The sequence below is a fragment of the Arachis ipaensis genome, chromosome B10 (genome assembly GCF_059453495.1).
Source record: "Arachis ipaensis isolate K30076 ecotype BB chromosome B10, ASM5945349v1, whole genome shotgun sequence".
Classification (NCBI taxonomy): Eukaryota; Viridiplantae; Streptophyta; class Magnoliopsida; order Fabales; family Fabaceae; genus Arachis; species Arachis ipaensis.
Window position 1 is genome coordinate 72104965 of NC_142435.1, and position 11109 is coordinate 72116073.

The following is an 11109-nucleotide window of genomic DNA, read 5'->3' on the forward strand; positions in this document are numbered from 1 at the left end:
TAGCTGAAGTTCACAAGAAAGAATTAGAAGAGAGGCACACTGGACAAGGTCCAAGTGTGGGGACCCTCTTGACTGACAATGAGGGCACTTTAGCATTTTCACAAGCTCCAAACAATCCAGAGCCTACCCATAATCAGAAGTTAGAGTTGAAACCTCTTCCTCCACATCTCAAATATGCTTATCTTGAAGATGAGCAGATGTTTCCAGTAATCATTGCAAGGGAACTCACTTCTCAACAAGAAGAGAAGTTACTTGATGTACTGAGGAGGCACAAGAAGGCAATTGGGTGGAGTTTGGCAGACATAGTAGGCATCAACCCTCAAGTATATAAGCACAGAATATTTTTAGAAGAGGGAGCAAAACCTGTCTGTCAATCCCAAAGAAGATTGAATCCCACTATCTTGGAAGTTATCAAAAAGGAAGTGACCAGACTATTGGAAGCAGGTATCATCTATCCCATTTCAGATAGTGAATGGGTTAGCCCAGTACAAGTGGTACCCAAGAAGTCTGGAGTCACTACAGTGAAGAATGAGCATGGAGAGCTCATAGCAACTAGAGTTCAGAACGCTTGGAGAGTCTGCATTGATTACAGGCGTCTCAACCAAGCCACCCGTAAGGATCACTACCTACTTCTATTCATTGATCAAATGCTGGATCGCCTGTCAGGTAAATCACATTATTGTTTTTTAGATGGTTACACAGGTTATTTCCAGATTCATATAGCTCCTGAGGATCAGGAAAAGACCACTTTTACATGTCCTTTTGGGACTTATGCTTACAAGAGAATGCCCTTTGGCTTGTGCAATGCACCAGCTACTTTCCAAAGGTGTATGATGAGTCTTTTCTCTGATCTTATTGAGGACTGTATGGAAGTTTTTATGGATGATTTTAGCATTTATGGTGATTCTTTTAGCCTTTGCTTAGATGGATTATCTAGAGTATTAGATAGATGTGTTAATACAAACCTTGTATTGAATTTTGAAAAATGTCATTTTATGGTAAAACAAGGGATTGTATTAGGACATGTGGTATCTAATAATGGCATTTCTGTAAACCCAGCAAAGGTGAATGTTATTTCTAGTTTACCTTACCCCTCCTCTGTGAGGGAAGTCCGTTCGTTCCTTGGCCATGCAGGTTTTTACAGGAGATTTATTAAGGACTTTAGTAAGGTAGCACTTCCCTTATCCAGATTATTGCAGAAGGATATTGAGTTCGAGCTCAGTGAGGATTGCAAATAAGCGTTTGATAAGCTGGTAACCACACTAACTCAAGCTCCAATTGTAAGAGGACCAGACTGGAGCCAACCATTTGAAATTATGTGTGATGCTTCCAACCATGCAGTAGGAGCAGCACTGGCTCAGCGTGAAGGTAAGGATCCTTTCGTTATTGCTTATGCGTCTAAGACTTTAGATGCCGCTCAGTCTAATTATACTACTACTGAGAAAGAGCTTCTTGCTATTGTTTTCGCTCTGGATAAATTTTGAGCCTATCTACTTGGTACGAAGGTAGTAGTGTACTCAGACCACGCAGCTCTAAAGTATCTGTTAGCTAAAAAGGAGTCCAAACCAAGGCTTATACGTTGGATACTACTATTACAAGAATTTGATTTAGAAATTAAAGATAGGAGTGGTAACCAAAATTTAGTGGCGGACCACCTTAGTCGCCTTGAGCACATTACAGATGACCCTACACCTATAGCTGATAATTTCCCATTTGATAACCTGCAAGCAGTATCTGAGATAGTCCCTTGGTATGCGCCTGTAGCTAATTATCTAGTTAGCTGCACCTTTCCTCCAAACTTTTCTAAGCATCAAAGAGACAAGCTGAAAAGCGAGTCTAAATATTATATATGGGATGACCCATATTTATGGAGATGTGGCGCTGACCAGGTAATTAGACGGTGTGTGTCTCAATCAGAATTCCAGTCCATTTTAGAGGCCTTTCACTCATCTGAGAGTGGAGGGCATTTTGGCCCTCAACGAATAGCTAGAAAGATCTTAGACTGTGGATTCTGGTGTCCTACTCTTTTTAGAGATTCTGCTGAGTTTTGTAAATCCTATCTCCCATGCCAAAAATTTGGTAATATATCCAGAAGGGATGAGATGCCTCAACAATATATGCTTTTCTGTGAAATTTTTTATGTTTGGGGCATTGACTTCATGGGTCCATTTCCAAATTCTAATGGTTATTTTTATATATTGTTAGCTGTGGATTATGTTTCTAAATGGGTGGAAGCAATTCCTACCCGCAATGATGATGCTAACACTATTATTTCCTTTATGAGAAACCATATTATTTGTCGCTTTGGATCACCACGAGCAATCGTGAGCGATCAAGGCACCCATTTTTGTAATAGGAGACTAACAGGATTAATGAAGAGGCATGGGATAATTCATAAGGTTGCAACAGCATACCATCCTCAGACCAATGGGCAAGCCGAGGTGTCAAACAGAAAAATAAAGCATATCTTGCAGAAGATAGTCAAACCTCATAGAAAAGACTGGAGCACCAGGCTACAAGATGCACTCTGGGCATACAGAACAGCATACAAAACACCCATTGGGATGAGTCCTTTTCGCTTAGTTTATGTAAAAGCTTGTCATCTCCCTGTTGAAATTGAGCACAAAGCCTTTTGGACAGTAAAGGAATGCAACATGGGGATTAATAAAGCCAGGGCTGAAAGGAAGTTGCAACTGCAGGAATTGGAAAGCCTTCGCCTAGAAGCTTATGAGAATTCAAGACTATACAAGGAGAAGATGAAAGCTGTACATGATCAGCACATCAAGAGGAAAGAGTTTCAACCTGGTGACTCAGTCCTCCTTTACAAATCTCGACTGAGGCTCATGCCAGGAAAGTTGAGATCAAGATGGGAAGGTCCATACAGAGTAGAGAAGGCCGAACCGTACGGAGTTTATCACCTTAGCCATCCTTCGAGCTCTGAGCTTATCAAAGTTAATAGACATTGTTTAACGCTGTACCATGGCGAAAAGTGGAAGAAAGATAAGGAACTCGAGATCTTCCTCTTGGAAGATCCCCACATAGCCGAAGACTGAGCTAGTGGAGCGTCCAACTTACGGACGTTAAAGCAAAGTGCTAGGTGGGAGACAACCCACCATGGTATGATCATTCTTTTCTCTATTTTTAGTTTTCTTACTCAATAACTCTTATCTTTATTAGTATATTTCGTGCATCTGCATTTACATACTTTTATTTAAAAAAAAAGAATCTCACGCGACGCGGCCGCCTCAGTGACGCGTCCGCGTCGCAAGGAGACGGGTGAAAAATAAAAAAAAATGAACAGAGAGTCACGCGAGAGCGTGGCTGGAGGCGTGCCAATGGCACAAATCATCCCAAGCGATCGCTGATGCGATCACGTCATACGGGAATAATGGCCTCCCACGCGATCGCGCGCCCCACGTGGCCGCGTGACAAGGATTTCGGCGTAATAATGGTGCACAGCTGAAAGTTGTGCTAGAGTGGTGCTGGACTGGCGCTGGACGCGCATTCCCCTCACGTGACCACGTGCCCCACGCGGCCGCGTCGTACCCCAAAAACTGCCCACTCACGCGATCGCATGCCCCATGCGATCGCGTCACCAAAAATTGGGCATTTAATGAATTTGAACAGAGAGTTGTGCGAGTGCGAGGCAACCCTCGCGCCACTGGCACAAACTAGGTCACACGACCGCGTGACCAACGCGACCGCGTGACTGACGCGACCGCGTCAATCACCTTAAGCTTAAGTCGCGCGACCGCGTGCCCCATGCGATCGCGTCGCTTGCGGCGCGCAGTTTTCCTAATTTTGCCAAATATCATATCATTTTCTCCCCAAATCCTATTTTCTCTTTTTCCCTCCTTCATCCTTCTATCTCATCTCCATTAACAAGGTTTTATTTTCTTCTTCCCTCCTTCCTTTTTGATGCCAGGGAATTTTGGCCAGTTTCACTAACCTTTTCTTTACTGTTTTTAGGGTAGTTTCATGCATTTTCTTAGAAAATAAGCTAGTCTGGATAGATATTCACTTACATCTTGATTCAAGCATACATTGTGCACTTTACATGATTTCATGAGGATTTTGCATGAATTTAATGACAAATTTGATGTTTCATTTCCCATGATTTGGATTAGAACTTTGATGCACTTTATTGCTTGATTTCAGGACAAAAGAGCTGGAAACTTTAGGGAGCCTTTGGCCTAGAATTACTCTCTGTATTTTACTTTCTCTGCTCTTCTAGTTTACTTTCAACATGTATTCTCCATCTTTGTTTTTATTTTCCAGAGCTATGAACAACTAAACCTCCTTCATTGGGTTAGGGAGCTTTGTTGTAATTTGATGGATCAATTTTAGTTTTCATTCTCCTTCTTCTATCTTTTCTCTTGATTTTACTAGAAAGCTTTCGATCTTCATCCAATTGGGTAGTTATCTTGGAAAAGAAGCTATTCATACTTGGATCTCTTCTGAACCTTGAAAGAGGAATGAAGGGATCATGCTAGAAATGTTTTCTTATGCTGGACCAAATTGGGTGTAGATGGATATGTGACTATAATCCTTCCAACACTTGATTTGGGAAATGCATGTGGTATAATCAGTGACCATACTTCATCTCTTCTCATGAGCAATTGACCAAGGAATTGGCTATTGATCAAGATTTGAGAGATTGAATTACAAGGAATTGTAATTCGATCACTTAAGATTGCCAATGAGATCAATGAATGCATTGATTGAGGAAGAGATGAAAATGAACATGATCCAGAGAATGCAATATCTCCTGAGCCCAATGAACTCTCCATTTCTGATCTTACCCATTCTCTTTAATTTCTGCCATTTACTTTTATGAGCAATTACCCCATTCCCATTTAAAATTCTGCAATTTACTTTCTGCCATCTACATTCAGCTCTTTATTTCCAGCATTTACTGTTTCCACTATTTACTTTCCCACCATTTAATTTTCTGCAATTTCCAACTCAAATTCTTGTTCGCTCAACTAGAACATTCGTTTAATTAAAGTTGCTTGATCAATCAATCTCTGTGGGATTCGACCTCACTCTATTGTGAGTTTTTACTTGAGGACAAATTCGGTACACTTGCCGAAGGAAATTTGTTGCGAGACAAGTTTTCTGCGTATCAAGTTTATGGCGCCGTTGCCGGGGATTGATTTTGAATCAACAATGATTAAATTGGAGGATAACTAGATTGAGCATTTTTAGTTTGTTTGATTTAATTTTTCTGTTTGAGTAATTTACTTTCAGTTTTAGTTAATTTCTTCCCCTCCCCCTACTTTTTCGTTTTTTTTAGTTATTTACAATTCAGTTCACTGACCCACTAACTGTTTGATATATTGCATCACTCACACTAACAGTAATTCTAACAGAAATACTTCCTGCATCTATTTTCCTTGCTTGTGCTTTGTTGGTTGTATGACAGGGAGAAGAAGCGGGGCTTCAACTTCCTTTGATTCAGAACCTGAGAGGACCTTCCTTAGATTAAGAAGGGAAACAAGAGAAAAACAAGTAGTGGGTGCCGAGGAAGAGGAGGAATACTTTGAACCAAACATGGAAGAAAACATGGAAAACCATCATGAAGAAGAGGCTCACAACCATGGCAGAGAAGGTCGAGCAAATCATGCTGGGGAGGAGAGAAGAGTTTTAGGCTCTTACATCAATCCAAACCCAGGAAACTGTGGAAGTAACATTCAAAAGCCGACCATCCATGCCAATAATTTTGAACTAAAACCACAGCTCATCACCCTTGTTCAGAACAACTGTTCGTTCGGAGGAGGAGTCCAAGAAGACCCCAATCAACATCTAACCACCTTCCTGAGGATATGTGACATGGTGAAGTCTAATGGTGTTCATCCTGATGCCTATAGACTGCTCTTATTTCCATTCTCACTCAAGGATAAGGCAGCCAAGTGCCTGGAGTCTTTTCAGAAGGAGAGTTTGACAACTTGGGATGATGTGGTGAACAAATTTTTAGCCAGATTCTATCCTCTCCAAAGAATCAACAGGCTGAGAGCTGAGGTCCAAACTTTCAGGCAACAAGATGGTGAGACTCTATATGAAGCATGGGAGAGGTTTAAGGACCTGACAAGGAGGTGTCCACCAGATATGTTCAATGAATGGGTGCAGCTACACATTTTCTATGAAGGCCTTTCTTATGAATCAAAAAAGGCAGTAGACCATTCATCTGGAGGATCTTTGAACAAGAAGAAGACCATTGAAGAGGCTATAGATGTCATTGAGACTGTAGCAGAAAATGACTATTTCTATGCTTCTGAAAGAGGCAACACTAGAGGAGCAATGGAGCTAAACACTGTGGATGCACTGCTTGCTCAAAACAAGCTCATTACCAAGCAGCTGGCTAACCTCACCAAGAAGATAGAGAGGAACCAAGTAGCAGCAATCACTACTTCATCAGCAACCCAAGAAGGAGTGAATGAAGAAGCAGAGGGTAGTCAGCAGCAAGCCAACTACATTGGGAATTCACATAGGCAAAACCATGATCCATACTCCAAGACCTATAACCCTGGTTGGAGGAATCACCCAAACGTTGGGTGGGGGAATCAACAAGATCAAGGGCAAGATCGGAGACATCACAACCCCAACAACAATGCAGCTCACCAACAATTCACACAGAGAACATACCAACACCACCATGACAACACCTCTCCACATCCCTATCAAAACCAAAATAACACTCCTCATCCTTCCACCTCTAATCTCAATCCACCATTATTTGATGACAGACTCTCAAGGATTGAGAATCTACTTGAAAGCATAGGCAAAGAGATTCAAGACAACAAGGCATTCAAGGAGGAAGTGCGAGCAAATTTTAAGAACCAGGGAGACACAATCAAGAGGTTGGAATCTCAAGTAGGGTATCTCTCTGAGCAGATTCCCAAACCTACAGATGGATTTCCAAGTGACACAGAGAAAAATCCGAGAAGAGAAACAAAAAAAGTAAGATGGAAAGATTGCAAGATGGTCACTATAAGTGATAAGGAGACTGAGGACAAGCCAAGCAAGCCATCAGAACAACCTGGAGATACCTCAGCAGAGGAGAAGGAAAAAGATCACCAAGAACCGAAAATCTCACAACAGGAGCTGCTGAGACTCTATGCACCCTTTCCTCAACTACTCAATGGTGCTGTGGAGAAGAGAATATACTCAAGATTTCTTGACTTGTTTGCATCTCTGCATGTAAACATACCATTCATCAAGACCATCAAACAAATGCCTGCATACATCAAGTATATGAAGGAACTGCTTCCCAGGAAAAGCTCACTCAAGGGAGGCCAAACTATAGTGATGAACAAGGAGTGCAGCGCCCTCATTCAACCAGAGTTGCCTACAAAAAGAAAGGACCCAAGGAGTTTTCACATACCCTGTGCCATAGGAGAAACAATGTTTGATAGAGCACTCTGCGATTTGGGAGCAAGCATCAACTTAATGCCCTTGTCCCTTGTGAAGAGGCTGCAGATCAATGAGATAATGCCCACAGATGTAGTCATCAGGCTGGCTGACAAAACTCAAAAACAAGCAATAGGAGTGGTGGAAAATGTGTTGGTAAAGGTTGGGAAATACTTCCTCCCAGCAGACTTTGTCATATTGGACATGGAAGAGAGTTACACTCACCCAATCATATTGGGAAGACCATTCCTAGCTACAACCAGAGCACTCATAGATGTGGAGCGAGGGGAGCTAATCTTGAGGATCCATGATGAACAGCTCGCCTTCACTGTTTTCAAACACTCACAGGAAATAGATCAAGAGAACAAGGAACCAAGAAAGGATCACAGTGAGACATTGAAGGAAGAGGCAAGTACTGAAGAACAACAAGCTCATCCGGAGATTCCCTTGGTTGATGGACATGGAAACAAGCAGCTGTCACAGCTCAAGGAAAAGCTAGAGGAACCTAAACCACCAGAGGCATGTGAAGACAACCTCAAAATTCCTTTAGAAGAAGAGGCCACAAAGAGCAAGGCAACATCAAAAGAAACAAAGAAGAAGGTGCCAAGGAGGTGGAGGAACAAAAAGATCCCTACAGAGGACTTCTCTCCAGGGGATAAAGTGATCTCAGCTTACTTCCCAAATATCCCCCCTGATCTCCCCACTGTACCATCCCAGTTACCTAAGGTCTTCACTATCAACAGAGTTCTCTCCTTGGAACATGTAGAGATCATTGATACCACTACTGGATATAGGTCTACTGCCAGAGGAGAAGACTTGAAGCACTATCGACCTCCCTGATGAAGGCGAAACGTCAAGCTAGTGACGCTAAAGAAGCGCTTCATAGGAGGCAACCCATGTTTTATATGCTTTTAGAAAATAGTTAATAAGTCAATTTTTATGAATTCCAACCCAAACTTGACTAAAACTTGGTGAAATCCTTGTTATGCAGTATATAGTGAAGAACAAGTTTGGTGTTCAAAGCATGCCAAGAAAGCATGAATGCAACTCAGAGCATGCTAGTCTTGGAGCTTTGAACAAAGACTTTTTCATCACAATGCTCCAAACTAAGTTTAGTGTCACCCAAGGTGCCATGAATATGCATATAAGGATACACAGTTAGTTAGTTAGTTGGTGTTCATGAATAAACAATCTAATCCTTTTCCTTTATTATTCTAGCCGCAAAGTTTAAACTTGTTTCATGATATTAGTTTTTCTTATTTTATTTTTTTTATGGAAAAGGAAAGGAGCATTGAAGGGGATTGATTGGACAATCAAATGAGGAAGGTTCGGCCACTTCATGAAGAGGGACTACACACTTGTTCTAAAAAAGGAACGCATTGGAAAATGTTGCCATGCAATATAGAAAAGAATGGGACTCTTGAAGACCGAGCAATCTCCATCATAAAGTGATGATCCTTGTCCTTTCTCCATGCACAACCCCAACTGCCCATCAAACAACCACTCCATCAATCCACACCTTCCATTCACTCACAACCTCTCTATATAAGTGATCCTTGTTCCGTACCCCACCTTCACACTCCACGCCCACTCTTCACACCTCTCCCTTTCGGCACCAAGCACTTCCTACCCCATTAAAAATATTTCCCCTCACTCCCTTCATTGCACTCAACCCTAAACAACCAAAAGTCTCCACGCCCTTACCACCTTCACACATTAACCCTCATTCTTGGCATCTTCGAGCTCTAAAAGAAGGAAGGAAAAGGAACCTATGGAGCAACACCCGTATGATGAAAAGAGATTTAGAAGCTTGCACCATGCATTGCAATACGGGTGGATGGTTGATAAGGAAATCATTTATGAGCTGGGATTTCAAGTTAGGAAAACTGAGTGTCCCGAAATCACAAAGAAGGTAGAAGAGAGAAGATGGGAGCTCCTCACTGATCCGGTCATTAAGGTAAATGCAAATCTTGTAAGAGAGTTTTATGCAAATGCGGTCCGATATGATAAGGCAGATGAGTCATATACAAGCTTTGTGAGAGGAAAGATTGTGGATTTCGGTCCCATGAGTGTCATGAGGGCATTAAAGCTACGGTCCATACCATTTGAAGAAGAGAGTTATCATTCAAGAATAGACAACAACCCCAATCATGACCAGATTGTGCAAGACATTTGTGTACCCGGAGCTGACTGGGAAAGATATGCGGATAGGAGACCAAGGTTCATCAAGAGAGCAGATCTCACTCCGGAAGCAAAAGGGTGGTTCGAAATTGTAAGGAGGTCCATCCTACCAGCAGGGAACAACTCGGAGGTGAATCTCAAGAGAGCCACAATGGTGCACTGTATACTCAAAGGAGGAGAGATCAAGGTTCATGAACTCATAGCTGAAGGCATTAGAAAGATGGCAGAGAAAAGTGACTCAAGAGGAACGTTAGGTTACCCTAGCACTATTTACCGACTGTGCAAGAAAGCTGGGGTGATGTTTGAAGATGAGGACCCCGTGTGGATAAAAGAGGGCATTCCAATAACCGTTCGACGAATGCATGCTACCGCATCCCCCCTACCTCAACGGAAGCAAAGGAAGAGGCCAGCCCCTCAAGAAGTAGAAGGACAAGTCTTAGAGGGGTAAGCACCAGCCACCTTGGATATGCACCAACTGCAGGAAGCCATTGATGGCCTATCTCGACAATATTTGGAAAGCCAAGGAGCACAGAAAGAGCTTCAACTACAGATGATGGGGCAGCAAGAGGAATCACTCTCAAGATGGATGACTCAACAAGGGGAGTAGCAAAAGCAATTGATGGAGCAGCAACTGAGTCAAGAACAACAATGGAGTGAAACATTCCACAGGATAGAACAAAGGCAAAATGAACAACAAGAATCAATCCAGAAGCTAATCAACATCCAAGCACATCAAGGTGCACACATACATGAGATGCATGGAAGACAAATAGAACAGGCAGAACTATTGGACGAGCAAAGGGCATTCGCAGAAGGAGTTTACATGAGCGAGACTGGGCATCATATAAACACTCAAGCCAGGCTCGGTTACTTAGTAGGACAGCTGCCTATATTGCATACGGGAATCGCAAGGTATGAAGAAATGAGGGATGAATTAGCATGAGAAGAAAGACAAAGGGTGGAAGAGAGCCATGAATCAGTGAGGAAGGCACTTGAGGAGTGGAAGTAAGCAAGATTGGCACGGATGCGAGGAAATACAAGAAGACACAAAGAGGACAAGTGATGAGTATTTTGGTGAAAAATAAATTTCCTCCAAAACATACAAATCTAACCGGCAAGTGTACCGGGTCGTATCAAGTAATAAAAACTCACGGGAGTGAGGTCGATCCCACAGGGATTGAAGGATTGAGCAATTTTAGCTTAGTGGTTAATTTAGTCAAGCAAATCAAGATTTGATTGAGTGTTTTGTGATTTGCAGAAATTAAATTGCATGGAAGTAAAGAGAACAGGGAATTAAAATGCTGAATCTTAAAGAACACGAAATTAAATAGCAGAAACTTAGAATGCAAGAAATGTAAATAGCGGAATCTTAAAGTGCAAGAAATGTAAACGGCTGGAATTGTAAAGGGAATTGGGGATTGGATTTGCAGAATTTAAACAAGAAAAAGTAAATTGCATCAAACAGAAGAGTAAAAGAAGGTTTGGGTTGAATCGGATCTGAAGCAAAACAAGTAAATG

At 42.0% G+C, this 11109-nt stretch overlaps 1 non-coding gene across 1 annotated transcript; it reads right to left on the reverse strand.

The window, feature by feature from the left end:
- Window positions 1–6006: 6006 nt before the first annotated feature.
- On the reverse strand, window positions 6007–6113 carry LOC148580394 (small nucleolar RNA R71). The gene has a single exon (XR_015896821.1). It is a non-coding gene; the product is annotated as a small nucleolar RNA R71 (small nucleolar RNA).
- Between the last annotated feature and the right edge of the window lie 4996 nt (window positions 6114–11109).